Genomic DNA, 19,700 nt, shown 5'->3' on the forward strand with positions numbered 1-19,700 from the left:
CTATTACCTTCATTGTGGTAATGGTTATCACAAGGATTTAGAACTGTCCAGAGTCATCAGATTGAACATATTAAATGTGTACTTCTTTGCACATAAATTATACCTCAATAAAGCTGTTAAAAGTAAAGATGTAATATGAATTTGTCAAGCACCTAGAATTGGGGGTGAGAGGAGTTTTGCAGACAAGTTTTTATATTATTTGCCGTTAAAGAAACTTCATATTCTGAAATCATGTCTGTTGACATCCTTTTGACAACAGCATCACTTTACCCACTTACAAGGGCCTGGAACATGGTGGACACTTAATAAATACTTGTGGAATGACTAGAGTGTAGGATGCTTTTAATGCCCAGGCCTGGAAGTGGTGCACATTACCCACACTCCATTGGTTAAAACTCAGTCATAGGGACACATTAACTGCAATGGGCACTGAAAAATGTATCTGGCTTCATTCCTAAGAGAAAAAAGAAATTGATATGGTTACGAGCTAGCCAATCTTTGCCACATCCATGCCCCCTGGTTTCACCTTTAAAATCCCAGTTGGCAAAAATATGTACAACTAATAGATATCAGAGAAAAAAAACTCCTCTTGAATGTTATTTAACTCTATTTAATTCATCAGGTTTCATTCAAAAAGATGTCCTATGCAAATTAAATGTCATCAAAGAAATTGAAATTCTCTAATCTATTAAAGGAAATTACATATAGGTCAACCAAATTGGGAAAATAAGCCCCTGCCTTGCTCAAAGAAGTCAAGCAAGTCAAGGGCTGGTGCAAAATCAACTATTAACATCTTAAAGAGCTAGAGGAAAAAGAAAAGTAGATAAAAATAACCATAAAATGTATTTTTAGAAGTTGAAAATAAAGAAATGGCATAAAAATCACTATAAATATTCTGTTGTCCCTCTGAAGAAGATGCACACAAATATATTTATGAGCAAGATCCATAAGTTTTGCAAAAAGCAATGAAACTAACAAGCAGCATGGAAATTATGTTGTTTTCCTAGGCTGTTTCCTAGATTGTTTTCCAGTGTATGCATCTGAGCAAGGATTGGCACATTTAAGCATGGAAAATAAGACAAAATAAGGAATCAACTAATAAAAAAAGTTATTGTGAAAAATACCAAATGAGTCAAGTGGAAAAGTTAAACTCAGGGTCCAATGATGGGATCATGAGGCCGCCTACTTGACTTCTGTATTCCCTAGGCTTTCCCAGCAGAAACTAAGGTGCAAAGGGGAAAGCATCACACTTCCCATGGGGTATTAAGTTAAAATTACCTCCTGGAATGGATCACATTGGAAGCCTTAAGGATGAGAGAAATCATAAAGTAAGAAGTAGCAAAATGGTGACAAGAGGGAGCACTGGTCCAGGAGTGAGGAGACACAGATCCTAGTCCTTATGCCTACTTGATGTATAATGTTGAGCACATTACTCACCCTCTCCAGGTTTCACATGTGGATTTAAATAACTTGAAAGCATCCTTTCATCTTGACCTTCCATGATTCCAAGAAAACTTTCAACCTTCTCAGGTTGCTCTGAATCTTGAAGCAACTATTTTAGATGAATAAACAAGTGAAGTCATTGTTGAGACAACTACTTTAAATAAACAAATGAATCAAGCCATCACCATTGTAAACATTGCTGCTTTAAAACGATGTTTTTGTTCATATATATTATTAAATAGAATGCTTGAACAGAGGGAGCAGGACAGATATCAGTTTGGAAATATTATAGCCTTATGAAAATAATCTGGAAGGATTTGCTATTTATCCAAATAGGAAAAATACCAGAAGTTCAGGTAAGCAACACCAAAAAGAAACAAATGAAAAAACATACTGATTTTGCTTCAGATAGTGACCTATCATATGAACTAGTTGTGTAGACTAATGGCAGTCTCTTACCATCCCTCATTCTTAAATTGGTGAAAGGGAGGAAAAAGAGGAACACAACCATATCCAAATTAGCTGTGCATCAGAATCACCATGGTGTGAAGCATACAACCGTTTGTAATAGTACTTTTGTGTTTGAATGCTTGAAAATCACTGAGCTAAATTAGAAATGTTAAAAAGACTTGATAGGCAGGAGTACTGTTGGAATTTTCTGTCTTTTAAGGTAATTATTAAATCTCTAAGGAAAGTTAAAAAGGGGTGGGTAGTTTTAAATTGTTCTTGCTCTCCTGAAAGGTTTACCCTGTTCTCGTTTTTTTTTTTTTTTTTTTTTTTTTTTTTGAGAGGGAGTCTCGCTCTGTCGCCCAGGCTGGAGTGCAGTGGCGCAATCTCGGCTCACTGCAAGCTCCACCTCCCGGGTTCATGCCATTCTCCTGCCTCAGCCTCTCCGAGTAGCTGGGACTACAGGCGCCCGCCACCACGCCCGGCTAATTTTTTGTATTTTTAGTAGAGACGGGGTTTCACCGTGGTCTCGATCTCCTGACCTCATGATCCGCCCGCCTCGGCCTCCCAAAGTGCTGGGATTACAAGCGTGAGCCACCGCGCCCGGCCCCTGTTCTCGTTTTTTGGCAATAATAAAGCTTTGTAATACAAATAATTTAAAAGATACGTTGTTTTGTGAAGATGGAACAACTCTAGAGACTACATGTGTTTCAAGTGTCTGTACATGTATAGTTGTATATGTATAATTCTGGGGAAGAGACCATTGGGAAGTCTAAAGTCTAATAGTGTAGGGCATAAATAAATATTTCATTTAAAATTTTCAGGAAACCTTTAAGGAAACAGAGCCTCAGAGATGTTAAACTAGCCCAAAAGCTAGTTTTAACATCTAAAAGGTTTTTGATACCAAGCAGGTGCATCCTCAGCAGCATCTAAAGATATGGCTGTTGCTGAGGATGCACCTGCTTGCTATCAAGAACCTTATCAGCTGCAGGTAAAACCAATGAATGCCCCTTGGAAAAACGTTCCAATCTCTCTCTCTCTCTGAAACTCTGGTGCTAAAGCTTACCAAAAAAAAAAAAAAAAAATTCTAGAAACTTTCCAAACACCCAATAGTCTGATTCTATCAAAAGACCCTCAAGTTACCTTACCATTCATTCTGGGAACCAACAGTGTGATTCTATCAAAAGACCCTCAAATTACCTTACCATTCATTCTGGGGATTTCTTGATTCCTAAAATAATAAATAAAATCACTATTTGCAAATCTCATTTATAGAAAAGAAATGCCTCATCTACTACTTCAAAAAAGGTTTGGTTTAAACACTGCATGTTCTCACTCATGGGTGGGAATTGAACAATGAGAACACTTGGACACAGGGCGGGAAACATCACACACTGGGGCCAGTTGTGGAGTTGGGGGTTTGGTGAGGGATGGCATTAGGAGAAATACCTAATGCAGAATGACGAGTTGATGGGTGCAGCAAACCAACATGGCACATATATACCTACGTAGCAAACCTGTGTGTTGTACACATGTACCCTAGAACTTAAAGTATGATAATAAAAAAAGTTTGGTTTTAGTAAAATATAATTTTCTTATTAACTACTAAAGGAAAGCCTCTATTCTGTCTTAAGTGGTTCGCGGTGAAGGTCTCGGAAGGCCTAGGCTATCAGAAATTACAGCAGTAAATCCTAGGAATTAAAGATAATGTGTAACTTAAAGTTTTTGTACGAATAGGTTTATCACAGTTGTTCTTTCTGAAATGTATTTCACAAAAACAAACTCATTTCTTTTTGGTAGTATGTTCATAATTTTGTTCAGAATGACTTCAGCAAAGAGACTTACAGCCGAAAATGTGCTGAAATTATTTATTACATGAAATGAAGAAAAAAACTAGATGGAGAATAAATAATTCCATTATGAAATTTTCTTGTTACTCCTCAAAGTCAAGTCAGTGAAGTAGACCACATCAAAAGTGTTAAGGTTACTCTTTGAGTTTTGTTTGGGAGACAACCCAGATTATATAAAATGTAAAAGCAGAAGAACCCAATGAGCAAGCATGAAATTAAGTGGAAACTGTTAGAACATAAATAGTGACTGTTTCTGCATCTGCACAAAGGCTCGATAAACATAGGAGAATTTCGATTAAGCTGAGGTGTGTAAACACCTGGGTTCTAGTCCTACTTTCTTGTTTCATAATAGATATGTCACTTTGAGCCGGTCACATAATCACTGTATTCCTCAGTTTCTTTATTTGCAAAGGAAAAAAAAATCTTCCTATGTGATAGCCTGTTTGTTTGGACCAAATGTGGACTTAAGAGTGCTTTGTAAATTCTAACACAAGGTAAAACTGTTCTCCTTGACCACACAGTGTTTCCAAAAATTAAAAAGTGAATGAATTGCTATCATTTAAAAATTGGTAGGATAAATCTAGAGATTTAATGTGCAGCATGAGGACTGTAGTTAATAATATTGTACTGCATACTAAAAATTTGCTAAGAGTAGATTTTAGGTGATCTTAACACAAGGAAAAAGAGGTAATTATGGAAGATGATGAATATGTAATTTTGTTTGACTGTACTAAGCATTTGACTATATATATATGTGTATATCAGAACATCATGTTGTAACACCTTAAATATAATGCAATAAAAAAGCGAAAATAGATCAGTGGGATTATATCAAACTTAAAAGCTTCTGTACAGCAAAGGAAAAAATTAAGAGAGTGAAGACAGAACCCCCCCCAATTGAGAGAAAATGTTTGCAAATCATATATGTGATAAGGAGCTAATGTCCAAAATATATAAGGAACTCAAACTACTCAATAACAAGAAAACAAATAGCCTGATTTAAAAATAGGCAAAATAAAAAAGAATGAGATCATATCTTTTACAGGAACTTGGATGGAGCTGGAGGCCATTATCCTTTAGCAAACTAACGCAGGAACAGAAAATCAAACACCTCATGTTCTCACTTATAAGTGGAAGCTAAATGATGAGCGCTTATGAACACAAGGAAGCAACACACACTGGGGTCTTCTTGAGGGTGGAGGGTGGGAGGAGGGAGGACAGCAGAAAAGATAACTATTGGGGACTGGGCATAATACCTGGATGATGAAATAATCTGTACAACAACCCCCCGTGACACATGTTTACCTGTGTAACAAACATTCACATGTACCACCAAACCTAAAAGTTAAAAAAAATAGAAATTAAAACTTAAAAAATAAACTGGGCAAAGAAACTGAATAGATATTTCTCAAACGAAGATGTAAAAATGGCTAACAGACAAATGAAAAATGTTCACCTTCACTAATTATTAAGGAAATGCAAATTAAAACCAAATGAGCTATCAATTCGCACTTGTTAAAATGGCTATTATCGAAAGCACAAAAGGTAAGCATTGGAGAGAATGTGAAAAAGAGGGAACGCTCGCACGCTGTTGGCAGAAATGTAAATTAGTACAGCCATTTTGAAAAACAGTATGAAGGCTCCTCAAACAAACTAAAAACAGAACTACCATATGATCCAGCAATCCCACTTCTGGGTATATATCCAAAGGAATTGAAATCAGTATGTCAAGGAAATAATTGCATTCCTATGTCCACTGCAGCATTATTCACAATAGCCAAAATATGGAAATAACCTAAGTGTCCATCAAATGAAGGCGTGGATAAAGAAAATGTGGTGTGCATACCTCATGGAATACTATTCTGCCTTAAAAAGAAGAAAATTTGCAATAACATGCATGAACCCAGAAGACATTATGCTAAATAAAATAAGCCAGGCACAGAAAGACAAATACCATATGGTCTCACTTATATGTAGAATCGAAAAATTCAAACTCATAGAATTGGAGAGTAGAATGGTGGTTACAGAGACTGCAGGAGGAGGGCTAGGAAAACAGGAGATGTTGATCAAAGGGTGCAGAGTTTCAGTTAGGCAGGAGGAATAAGTTTTAGTAATCTATTGCACAGCTTGCTGACTATTGTTAATAATAACAAATTGTATATTTCAAAATTACTAAAAGATTTTAAATGTTATCACCATGAAGAAAAGTATGTGAGGTAAGGGATATGCTAGTTAGCCTAATTTAATCATTCTGCAACATATACATGTCCCACAACATCACATTGCGCCCTATGAACATATGCAATTATGATCTCTCAGTTAAAAATAAAATATAATTTGTAGGTGAAAAAAAGAATATTTTTAAAATCAGAATATTTCATATAAAATGTGTATTTCAGCCTTCTATTAAAAAATCAGACATTCTAGCAACACTGGCACCATAGTCCTGTATAGCACAGTTGTCTGGAAGTGAGTATTAGCTGCTCTCTGGGAACAAAATTCTCTTCAGTTTCCTTAATCCCTAAAGTTCCCTATAATCTTACTCAGGGGCCATCCACATAACCTGCTGGGGCCTTCAGGTATTGTTTACCCGCCTCCCCCAATCAAATAAATAAATAAATAAATTGCAAAGGAAGATTTGATGTTAAGGCTAATAGTAGATTTCAGTATCACTACTTATTTGGAATTCCATTGCCTGGATTAGAGTTTGAGTCTGGGCTCATTAAAAAATTATAGGAGATGATCCATATACCACCCCTATGCAATGAAAGTGTGTGCCAGTAAAAACAAACAGACAAAAAACATGCTGTTTAGAATGTAGTTATTCAGGTTACCAAACAATATTAGGAGACAGATGACTTTGCCAATAAGCATTGCAACCACTTTCCCAAATTTAACTGCAATTGTCTTTAGAGAGAAAATGTTAAAATCTGAAAAACACACACTACGTAGTTGGGAAATTATTTTAAATCCCTAGGCAAGAAGGCTTAAAGTAAGCATCAAATTTGAATCAATAAGACATTTTAACTTGAGAATCTTAAAAATCACTAGATATTGTTCTAGATGAGCTAAGCCCCCAATTATAACTTTTTAAACTGCAAATAATATTTTTATCTTGGAGGCAGAAATTAATTATTCAAGGCCCAAGCCAAGCCCTTTTGACTACTTCAGTGACCAGAAGAGGTCAGGTTGCTTAGACACAGACAACAATATGCCAGCCAAAAATGGGAATGCCATTAGGAAACATTTCAAATTCAAAAGCAGAAATTAGCCTACTTTCTTCTTTTCTAGTGGGGAGGACCCTGGTCATTGTGAGGCAACAGACTTTTAAATAGAGGACCTTAAGACTGTAGGTAAGATGAAGAAGGAAGTAGAAGACTATAGGATGATGGATGCCCTGGATAAGAGAGTTACCAGTTTAAGAAGGCAGGCAGGCAAGAGTTCCTGGGAGCACATTCATCCAAGTCTTATCTGACTTCAAATAAGACAGAGTGCTTCTGGCTTATGGGACCAAGTGGAATCAATTAAGGTGAAACACACATATACATGACACTAACTTATCTAATGGGATTGATTGATTGATTTTCTTTCTTTTTTCTCTCCCTGCCTCCCTCTCTCCCTTCCTTCCTTCTTTCTCTTGTTTTTTGCACTGCTCATTTTCAAATATTCTTGGTTCCAAATGTTAGTTTCCATTTGCATAGTCAGGCCATGGGACAACGCAGATGATCTACCTTCTGTGTGAGCCTGTCTCTGACACCACTTAATGCCAGAGAAGCCACAGTGTGCAACTCAACCCTTTCTTGCAACTGGACAGTAGGCTTCACCTGGTCTTTGCTTTTTTTTTTTTTTTCAGTCTAAAATGGATGGACACAAGGCCTCAATCACTTTTCTGTTCTCAATTCTAAAGCTTGTTTGTCCGAAAAAATCAGCTCCTCTACATCTAGGTACAGCTCCTAAATCTAGTCAAACAAATCAGAAGAGACATTGCCACAGACCTCATGATTTCCACAGGCTTACTTCAGTAGAGTTTGGTTGTCTGTCAACTGTCTTTCTAGCTGGTAGTTGGTTGCTTCACTGGTTGATTGGTTCAGTTAACAAGAGATCTTTTCTGGTTATACATAACCTGAAAGTTATTTTCTAGAGAGAAAATCGAGAAGGGAATATAAAACTTCTCCTACCACTAATGTGTAGTCAGCAAAGTGCAAAATAGTGAGAAGTTCTGATCAGCAAGGGGGAAGAACAGAGACATCAGTTTCAAGAGATAGCAGCTTTGAGTTTATTTTGTAGAATACAAAGTAGTTCTTAAAATGTGGGGATCATGGACACCCTTTGAAGACATTAAGAAAACCATGAGCCTTCTCTCCCTAAAAATGCACAATATTAGGCAGTTAAGAACTCTGTAACCCAATCAATATACTTTAAGAGGTACATGGACCTCAAACGAAAATCCACAGTGAAGAATATAAATAAACATGCATCTGTTTTCAATCAAAATCTTGGTAGAAACACCTGTTATACTATCTAGTTAACAGAAAATCTGTAAGAGAGACCTTTGTTATATCAAAATATCATTTTGCATACTATAAATATATATAATTTTTACTTATCAATTAAAATTAAATTAAGAAAAATATTAAAAGAAAAATGCATCATGATCAACCAGGAGTGCAAGGAGAGCTTAATATTTTAAAATATATCCAAATTTATCACATCTATAGATCAAAGGAAATAAACCATATGAGCACCTTGATTACTGACATTTGATGAAGTCGAACAATCAAGATCAAAGGAAATAAACCATATGAGCACCTTGATTACTGACATTTGATGAAGTTGAACAATCAATTATATACATATATACTTAAAAAAAGAAGTCTTAGAATCTAAGAATAAAAAAATCCTTCTTTATCATGCTAAAGAATGTCTGTCTCAAATGAACAACCAACATAATACTTACTAAGTGTTCCTATGATGTCAAGAATTTGTCAAATTTTCCACTACAACCACTATCATTAACTATTATTTAAATTTTGGAGACAGTCACATCCAATACAGAAAGATAATATAAACAGGGAGAGAGACCTTTGGGTAATTACCCACTGAAAGATTAAAAATTTAGTGCAACTTGGATTCAAAATGCTGATGCACAGGAGGGATTATTATTTATTTTTCCTATTTTACAGATTAGAAACTGAGGCCTAGAAAAGGTAAGTGGCCCAAGTTTACTGGCTAGTAAGTAATAAAGCTAGAATTCTAATGTACCAAAAATCTATGTTAATGGTGGCCTACTTGTGATTCACCTCAAAATACATTAATGTATACTCAGCAGGGTTCATAAGCAGTAAGTTTTTTTTCTCTTTACTTTGTAAAATCACTTAATCTACATAAAGAATTTATGTCTTGATTGAAGTTCACATGACATCAAAAAAAGTGAAAAGTTCTATAGAAAGGCAGAGGAAGAAGGAAGACTATTTTATCTCAATCAAGGTAAGACGATTATTAATTTTTAAGACACTGACTAAATATGTGATATAATAATTTAAGAAAAGCATAACAGTGTGTGGATCCTTGCATTCTTGCTAAATCTCTATCAGCTACTAGCCAAATAACTTGCCTGAGCCCTCATTTGCTTCATCTGTATACTGAAGGTGCTGACATAAATATTTTCTAAGATTCTATGAGCCTGTGACTCAAGTTAGTGATAGAAAACTTTGGAAGGCAACCTAAAGTTTAGGGTTCTGCTAACATATCATTCCAAGGACTTGTCCCTAATGGACCAAGACTGGGCTGGGTGTCCCCTCTGTGTTCCCTTGGAGTCCTCTACTTCTAATACAACACTTATTACACTATTTATGTGATCTTTTTATCTTATTAAAATGTAAGTTCTTCATATGGACACAGGGAGGGGAACATCACACACCGGGGCCTGTTGTGGGGTAGGGGGCAAGGGGAGGGAGAGCATTTGGACAAATACGTAACACATGCAGGGCTTAAAACCTAGATGATGGGTTGATAGGTGCAGCAAACCACCATGGCACATGTATACCTATGTAACAAACCTGCACGTTCTGCACATGTATCCCAGAACTTAAATTTTTTTTTAAAAAAAGTAAGTTCTTTGAACACAGAGGCCTGAGTCATTTTACCATTTGCTGGAGAAGCAGAATAGCATATGGGTCAAGAGCACATACTTTGAAACAACACTGCACTGCCTTTCACATCCAGATCCACTGTCTCTAGCTTTGTGTCCTTGGGAGAGTTAGCCAACCACTCTTTGCCTTGAAATCCTCATACGCAAAATGGAGATAATGATGACACCTAACACACAGAGTTATTGTGAGGTTTATGTAAGCTACAGCATGCAAATCATTTACAAGAGGAATTGGCACATAACAGGCAATAAAGTCAGGTATTATTATTATCACTGGTGTCTGACTTTTCTGGTATGTAGTAGATACCCAGATATTTGCTAAAAAAAAAAAAAGTGAAAGATTAACTGTTTTCACAACATTTAAGATGTGAAACCAAAAGACTTCAAATTAATAACAAATGCCTATGACTTTGGTTTAATACAAAATGAGGTACCTCTATTACCTAGACTCATACTTTACATTATCTTAGGTTGTATTTATTAGCACTGTTGAGTAGTAACTCAAAATGTTCTTGTGGCTGCTTTAAGGTTTTAAGCTCGGTGAAACCCTGCCAAAACTTCATAGATGAGAGGTTGTGGAAAAGGGAATCATCCCAATTGCCAACCATCTACCTTGGGATATATACATGAACAAAGACTCCAGTGGGATTTGCTCAGATGAGAGACTTGGAAGCGCTATGAAAAATATCTATGGCATGACATTTTCTGATGCGAGCATGGCCCTCAACTCTTCTTTCTAGTTAATGAGCCTTAATTTATGAAAGTTCCTGTCTTGGTAGGTTTTGCATCATTCTTCACTGCAAATCCCATCATTCTGTTTCCTCTCTGTGCCTGGGTATGTGATCATAATATTGCCAGTTTTCCTAACACAATGCTGCTAACTCACTTATAACAATAAGCCCCTTTAGAATAAATTTAGCTTGAAAATCATGTTTTGGTGTACCACATCTTTAGCTAAATAGACATATATATATACCCAAAATAACTTTTAGAAATCTGTCACCATGTCACTGAGATAAATAGCCCCATATTTTAGCTTCTCTGTGCTCAGAAAAAATTAAAATCCTAATAGCAAGTTCTTATTATTTCATGAACAGGACAAACATTTAAAAGGGAGCATTTTTTAAAGGTATCCAAGAGATCTTAACTGCTGTTTCTCCAAGAAATAATTTCTATGCTTCATAAAGAAAATTCTGTTTCATATACATTTCAGCTCGATTTTCTTCAACAGATGTCGGAGTAGAAAGGTATCACCCTGCTCCATGTAAGCATAGATTCTTAACTGTGTACCCTCTCTAGAATTTTGACCTGAAATTAGGGGAGATAATAAAAGCGGGGGGTTGGGACTCACCTCCTTGAGCAAGTGTCTTGACCTCTCTGAGCTTCAGTTTTCCTCTTAGGTAACCAGAGGACTGCCAACTTACCATTCCACTATAGTATCCCATAATCCTATATCTCACCTCTGTTGATCATTAGACCAAATAAAATGATTTGCCTTCTTTCACTCAGTAATAAGCAAACTATACTGACAAAATACATAGCATACATCTTAACTTTGAAATATTTGGCTTCCAATGTGGTTTCTTAAAACAATAATGATGCTATGGCAGTTTTATTTGTCAGTAGGTTGACATTAAATTGTTTTCTCAGCTGTGTTAAGCAACAAGAATCAATTCCCACACATTTATCACATGGGCTATGATTTGTAATTCCCGAAATAAACTTGATATTTTCTTTCACTTATATATTTTTAAATTTTAATTCGAATGCCATTTCTGCAACCCCCAAGTATTACTCCTTTAAAAGCTTTCTTAATGACTATATTAAAGTACAAGAGGAATCTTCAAATATACTCTCTTATGCTGCTTCAAAATACATTCTTTCCAGTTGTAGAAAATGAAGCAAATAACATTGAACATATAATGCTGCATATGCACTATGATGAAAGAACTGGTAAAGCTGCTTCAAAAAAAGCTCTTAACAATTGGTCTGTACACTGCCACCAAGGCAACGCCAAATGCTGACAGACAAAATGCATTAACTTTCAGTGTGAACATATTTTAGATAAACTCAATTGTGAAAGAGATTAGATCAGAGTCTGATTTTATGAGAAAAGGCAGAACTTTACCCAAATTTCCTCGTGCAATGGGATGTGGTCTGTTTTCAGGGGTTGAACAATCCCTAGACTTCCGTTCAATAACTCACCATAATGTCCTGCAAGACATATTCATCCCAGCATCATTGCCACCACCAGCTACCACAATGCATGACTAGTCCATCAAGAAATAAGAGGCCTGGTGAAATCAGGTGGTTAGCTAAAAGAAGTAGAATATTCCCAGGCTCTTTTACACATATCTTTTAAACTAGATTTCCTGAGATTTTTCCCAAGGCTAAAAGGGAAGACCATATCATGTTTTCTAAGGAGAGATTTTTTATTAATTTGATTACTAATAAATGTAGCAACTGAAAATAGACAATAGAGGACAGCGGTTGGCACTTTTAATAAAATAATACCTTAGAATTACTCATAAAAAATGACAGGGTCAAATAAGTTTGGGGAGAAAAGTATTGTATGGGATGAAAAATATTGTTTTCGAAAATAATCTACACGTGTAGCGCTTTATAAAGATGTTCTGTGTCCTGTAGTGTAATGCTAGCATGAATTAACACAAATAAATCAAAAGGTTGAAAGATGATTTTATCATTGGATTTGCTTCTAAATGTACAGCTAAAATTTGAGTCAGAGTTTCAGTTATTCTGTTAGAACTAAAAGCAGTGGTTCTAACCTCACATGTTGTGAACATGCATTAGATTATCCACAAGTGTTTCTTCAATGAATGATGGAAAAGTGAACATTGTCTATTCAAGTTATGTATAGATACCTCCTGCAGTCTGAGATTGCAGTCAAGGAGCAAGATGCTGATAAACATGCTGCTTACATAAACATAGCTGAGGCCCATGAGAAGTTTTTTTTATTATACTTTAAGTTCTGGGATACAAGTGCAGAACGTGCAGGTTTGTTACATAGGTATACATGTGCCATGGTGGTTTGCTGGACCCATCAACCCGTCATCTACATTAGGTATTTCTCCTAATGCTATCCCTCCCCTTGCTCCCCACACACCGACAGACCCCGGTATGTGATGTTCCCCTCCCTGTGCCCATATGTTCTCACTGTTCAACTCCCATTTATGAGGGAGAACATGCAGTGTTTGGTCTTCTGTTCCTGTGTTAGTTTGCTGAGAATGATGGCCTCCAGCTTCATCCATGTCCCTGCAAAGGGCATGAACTCATTGTTTCTTATGGCTGCATAGTACTCCATGGTGTGTATGTGCCATATTTTCTTTATCCAGTCTAACATTGATGGGCATTTGGGTTGGTTCCAAGTCTTTGCTATTGTGAATAGTGCTACAATAAACATACATATGCACGTGTCTTTCTAAATTCTACCACAGGTTCTGTAACCAATTAATTGCATAAGCTGAAATTTGTGACATAAAATCACAAATGCATGTTTTACCTCTCTCCGCAAGCTTTATCTCCATCTCTACGCTTAGATAAAAGTTCAGGAAGCTCCACTACTTAAACTTGAAAATCTGTGTCTTTGTCTGGCATTTTACTTTGATATTTCATATCTATTGGATCCAGTTGCTACAGCTGAAATTTTGAATTCAAAATCTCGTTATTTACCCAGAGCTTGTGTTTCACTTTGAAATTTTTGTTATGGAAAAAAGAAGTGATGCCTGCACTCTTTGTGAAAAATGCAAAACTTGAGTGAGGAGCACGGGGGCACAGAAGAATGAGTGGAGGAAAATTTTTAAAGAACAGAACAGAGTACAATGAGTTGTCATTTTTGGTGTCATACCACAATCACATGGATTACTTTGACTTTCGATAATTGTAAAAATAGACCAAATATATGTATGTGCTTGCACACCCACAACCATATAGATACATTCTACTTACTCTTATAGAATTAAATAAGAAACTTAAGTCTTCCATAATTATTTATGTTTTCAATATGAACTAGATCAGTGATGTAAATAAATGAGCATCAACATACCAGATAAAACACAAACAAGTGATAGACTCAAATTTTTACAAAATGAATGATGTAGCTATTTCTACTTTTATTCTACCTCCACAAAGCAAACTTAAGAATTCATTTAAAGTGTGTTCTACGCATTTATACCAAAAATATGGATACTAGAAAATAATGTGTGAGGGCCTACTATTCAATAACAATGCTATCAGAGTACTGTTGCCTGGACGTTCACCATGGTGGCTTATTTTCTTTATGTTAACATAGGATTATCTGATAGAAAGCAAGGCTTTTAAGGAAAGTAATGCATTCAGCTGTTAATCAGACAACCACATCTTAGTGTGCACCAGAGTACTGCCTGTGTACCACAATTTTTTTTTTTTTTTTTTGAGACAAGAGTCTCGCTCTGTCATCCAGGCTGGAGTGCAGTGGTACCATCTCAGCTCACTGCAACCTCTGCCTCCCAAGTTCAAGCCATTCTACTGTCTCAGCCTCCAAAGTAGCTGGGATTAAAGGCATTCACCACCACACCCTGCTAATTTTTGTATTTTAGTAGAGGCGGGGTTTCACCATGTTGGCCAGGCTGGTCTCAAACTTCTGACCTCAGGTGATCTGCCCACCTTGGCCTCCCAAAGTGCTGGGATTACAGGCATGAGCCACTGCGCCCGGCCAGAATTGTTATATTTTAGATAGCATCCTGTGTAAAGAGCTATAGCATTAAGTGCTGAGCAATGCTTAGAATGAAGGTCTAGGAAATTAGGAGTGGAAAAGTGCAAGGGATGGATGAGGATGATGAAAGTGGATCCTAAATATTTCTGTATTTAGTAGGCATCTCAAAATGATTAAGATTAAGCCAAAATACTTAATTTCCCCTACAAAACTGTTCCTCCTTCATTCTTCCATCCTTCTTCAGTGGCACTACCAGTTACTCACCAAGTTACTCAAGCCAAAAAATCTGTGAGTCCGCCTAGATTCCTCTTTCCTTCAGCCTCCACATCAAATTCCACAGCACATCCCATTGTTTGAGACCATCTCCATATAATATCTGAGATCCATAAACATTTGTTGAGTCAATCAATGAATTCATTTTGGTCTGGCTTAGGCTATGCCAACATGATGCTAACATACTTAGAAGCAAAGTAAGAAACACAATCAATCGCCCAGATATTTTATGCATGGAAGATTTAACCTTGAGACACTTGAGAATGTGTAAATAACTTGGTTTTCTACTGAGTAACCTGAAAACATATCAGCAGAGATATGCAAACTTAGATTGTCAAGTTCTCAGAGACTAAGACTTATTCTTCTTAGTCAATTCTAAGTATAGAACAGTTCATACATTGAGTATTAACTGTAACTTATTGAGTGTCTGCCATGTGCCAGGCACTTTGCTCAAATGTTCTTGAGAGCAGTAAACAAGACACAGCTCTTGCCCTCATGCAGCTTACATTTAGGTGTTTACTTTGTGTGATGAAGCAGTTGGAGAAAATAAACACAGTAATAAAAGTAAATAAGTTAACATACAATTATTTGGTTTACTGGAGCCTTTATAATTAACCGAGAATTTTTTAAAATGAGATCCATTAAGAGTTGTTTTATTTGTCTTTAATACGTATCTTCTATGTGCCAGGTACTGTCCTTGGTGCTAAACATACAGAAAGAAATGAAGTACCATTCTGCCTTCTAGATGTTCACTGATAAGGGAAATTGTATGCATATAAATAAGCATTTTACAGTTAATAAAAAGAGAAATACACATCCAGGATTAACTAGATTGAGAAGTCATCTCTTCCTATTGGAATATGAAGAAAAGATTATGAATAACGTTAACTATAAACTAATGTATATCTGCCAATAAAAATTGTGGATTAGCATGAGAACCTAATAATCATTTTGCTAATAATAATGATTTACATGTATTGAGCGTTCACACAGTGTCAAGTGTTGTTCGTATATTATATAACTTGATTCTCATTCATTTTCTGTGAGGTAGGTATTATTATCCCCAGCTTACGTATGAGGAAACTAAATCTAAAAGAACTTAAGTAATATGCTGACACTAAACTTACACAATCTTTAAGTGGCTGAGCTGGGATTACAAAGATAATTCGGGCATTTTCCCCACAGTAGGGTCACCTGAGGTGGTCTTCAAAGAATAAGTAATTTTAGACATTCACAGATTGAAAGGAAAGGCATTCCAGGTATAGCAAATAGTTTTTTCTTCTAACTATGACTGTGTATGGGCCTGGCCCAGAAGAATGGAAGACAAATCTTCAGTAATCAGTGCTGAAATCAAAACCATGTGTATTTACCTACATGATTATAAGCCCCTGTTCAACAAAGAAGAGAAATACACACATGATTTTAGATTGATTTTGATAGATATTATAGTTTTTATATTGAAATTGGCTTTGGATATCCAATTCTTGTCCTAGGTTTACCCAAAGCCAAGACTGAAAAGTAATGACATTGAGGTAAGAAGGAGTAAACACTCTGAGAAAGAATTAATCAGAAAACAATGGGTAATACATTTGGCGAGGAAACACAAAGGAAGCTCCCCTTTGCCAAAGAGACTTAAAAGTAAAAATATGCTCCCACAAGGCATAGCATAAAATTGACAAGATTTTACTCAAGATTATGAAATACCTCAGAACCACAATATCAACACTGAGAAATACATAGTTGAATCATCTGCTTTTCTCTTAGGAAAAAACAAACAGACTACGCTTGGTACATCAGGAAGAAAATCCACAAATAATAGAGAAGAATTCAGACAGACCACTTATGGCTAAGGCAGAACTCATTGACCATATACAGAAAATCATGAGACATGCACAAAATTTCAGTACCTTAAAAGATTAAAGATTTTCACATGGTAATGGAGTGTTCTATAGTTAATTACTCATATATTTAGAGTTTCTATATCATAACATTCTTGTAATTGGGTGAGAGTCATTTTCATAGGTAATCTGATCAACTATTTTGGCCAAAACTCAGATGATTATTTTCTGTTCAAAGAGAGCATTACCACATATTCCAAGAAGGAGTTGCCCAATATCTCAGAAACGAACACAGATTAAATTGCAGATATCTTCCAAACATCCATGTAAATCATGGAATTCAGTCTTGGTTCCCTAAAATGGGAGTTTTCATCCTCTGAAAATGTAACAGACAAAAAGCTTCTGTTCACATATATAATATCTTGCTCTCTCCTACCCAAGGGAAGATTGGTGAGCCTGGCAGACAAATATGAACATGTCTAGCTCAGCAGCCTTTTCCCTTCTATTGTGAAATCTACCTATTCATGGAACTAATGAATTTGGTTCTGGACTTTACACTGGAATGTAAGAACTCATGGGTTAGGGCTCATCTGCTGAGCATTTTATTTCTGTGATTACAATATTGGAGTTTCTGTACTAAATTTAAGGTGCTGTTTCTGCTTGTCTGCAGAACTCAACTCCTTCTACTGGGTTAACTCTATGTCTAGAATTAAGGAGGTAACAATGGAAGGCTCCATCTTCTTGGTGAATCCAAGGAGCATTCTACAATTCAGTTTTACCAATTATAGAGCTAACATTTATAAATCTCTATCTCTGTGACTCTTGTATCTTTTTATTAATTTGTTCCAAACACAAAATGAGCAGTCAGAACCATAAATAATTATCACTCTCCTAACCCCCAAAATAGTTATCCAATACAAAGATTCATAGTTAGGCCCTAGCAACTTCAAAAATCAGGCAATAGGAAATAAGTGCCCCTTGGGTTTTGCCACTTATTTCTGGACTCTTATTTTGGCACCACCTCTTAAAATCACTGTAATCTCAAGCAAAGACCCACTCCTCTATAGTTTTTTTCTCATCTCTACAAGTAGGATAATAATAGTCCATACATCAAAAGTTATCATGGAGCTTAGTTGAGCTAAGTACAGTGGTTGACACATAATACATACTGGAAATCTGTTATTAATATTAAGAAACTGTGCTTATGTTACCTGAACAAACAAAAATTCATCATTAGTCTCGGGGATGAAAGAGGTAAAGAACAGGTACTAGAAGCATATTGAAGGAAGTCGAGTCAATTTTTAAAATTGAACTCAATAATTCACATATAGACCATTAAGAGGACTACATTCACACCAGAAGAAATGTATTTATTTTCAAAGAAAATTTGAGTTATTTTAGACCCATTAATCTAAGTACAGTTGAATATTAAATCAAAAGACTTCATTAAACAAAACAAATGGAATTTATTAATTCATTGTATAATTATTGTGTCTTTCTAAAGTGCCAGTTACTGTTTTAGTTGCTGAGGATACAGCAGTGAACGTGAGAAATATGAGTGTAAACACACACAAAGTTAACTGCTTGTTAATGAGCTATTCCCAGTATAATACAATATGCTTTATCTAATGTCATTCTTATCCATCAAACTCCAAAACTGCCTCTAGCTTGTAACAAAAATGTGTTTATACAAATCTGTTCCTGCCCCTCCACTACTGCCAAGGAAACAACACTTTCCAAGGCCATGTATTTTTCTTAGCAGTTATTTAATGGTTACACCTAACTGGTGCAGATCACTACAACTACTGTGCATACATGGATTTTTTTTTTTTTTTTTTTTTGCTTACTTCAGACACAAAGCCCTTTTTTTATTCCAGCAAAAATTTTATTATAATTAGCATGACTAATTAAAGTACAAGAAACAGTATGCTTTCTTTTTCAAGTTCCTAAGATGACAGCATCCTGCATCCACTGAGGAAAGAATCATCAGAAGCCAAATGCTGCTACCCAAGTTGCCTTGCTCGGGCATAATTATTCCAGCTGTGAGTTTACCAAAAAAAAAGGACTTTAAAGGGGAATAGACATAAGGAAGCTCCTGGGTCTATTATCTGGACACATAAATATCTTAATCTTAATATCTGTTTTGTGTAACAAACTAATACTTAGTGATTAACACAAAATAGCATTATTGTCTCCCATAGTTGTGAGATTGATCTCATCTGGACCACTTGCGCAGTTGCAGTCAGGGGTAACCTGAGGCTTCAATAATCAGAAGTCTTAACTGAGTTAGACATCCAGCCATTCACTTAACTGGAAATTAAGGCTGGTTATTGGCTGGCAGCTCACCTGAAGATGCAGACTAGCTTGCCAACACATGGTTTCTCCATGTGACTTGCACTTCTCATAGAACAGTGGCTTGGTTCCTGTAGCAAGCATTCCAAGTGATCCAGAAACAAGATACAAGACTTCTTAAGATCTAACCACACAAGTCGCAAAAGTCACTTCTGTGGCATTATTTGGTTAACAAAGTTGCTAATTTCATCCCAGTTTCAAGAGTACAGGAGAGGTAGTATGTGCGGATAGAGGAGAAAAAAAAATAATGGTGGCCATCTCTAGACGTTACCTACCACAGCCATGCTCTGGCCATTACAATTCATATCCATCATATGCAAATCACACTTACTTTACTCCCAAGACCTCCAAGGTTTCATCAACTCAAAGTCCAGGATGATGTCATCTAAATCAGATTCGAGTTTAGGTGAGACTCATGAGTGTAGCTTCTTGGTTTCAGCAACTTGAATACAGCTCCTCTCAAACTCTGTGAACTGAAGATACATATTATTTCCTACATATCTATCTAATGGTGATAAGATAAATACAATAAACACATTCATTCAAATTCAGTGGTGGGAGGGGAGTTGAAAGCACATAGGAGTCACCACTTCATAGTAATTCTGAAATCCAGCTAGGCATATATCACCATTTCT

At 36.1% G+C, this 19,700-nt stretch overlaps 1 long non-coding RNA gene across 1 annotated transcript; it reads right to left on the reverse strand.

The window, feature by feature from the left end:
* Positions 1-339: 339 nt before the first annotated feature.
* Positions 340-19,497, reverse strand: LOC134737177 (uncharacterized). Its single transcript, XR_010121823.1, has 3 exons — positions 19,397-19,497; positions 1,438-1,552; positions 340-454 (listed from the first exon to the last, which is right to left on the reverse strand). It is a non-coding gene; the product is annotated as an uncharacterized lncRNA (long non-coding RNA).
* Positions 19,498-19,700: the final 203 nt, after the last annotated feature.

Source organism: Symphalangus syndactylus, chromosome 7 (assembly GCF_028878055.3).
Source record: "Symphalangus syndactylus isolate Jambi chromosome 7, NHGRI_mSymSyn1-v2.1_pri, whole genome shotgun sequence".
Lineage (NCBI taxonomy): Eukaryota > Metazoa > Chordata > Mammalia > Primates > Hylobatidae > Symphalangus > Symphalangus syndactylus.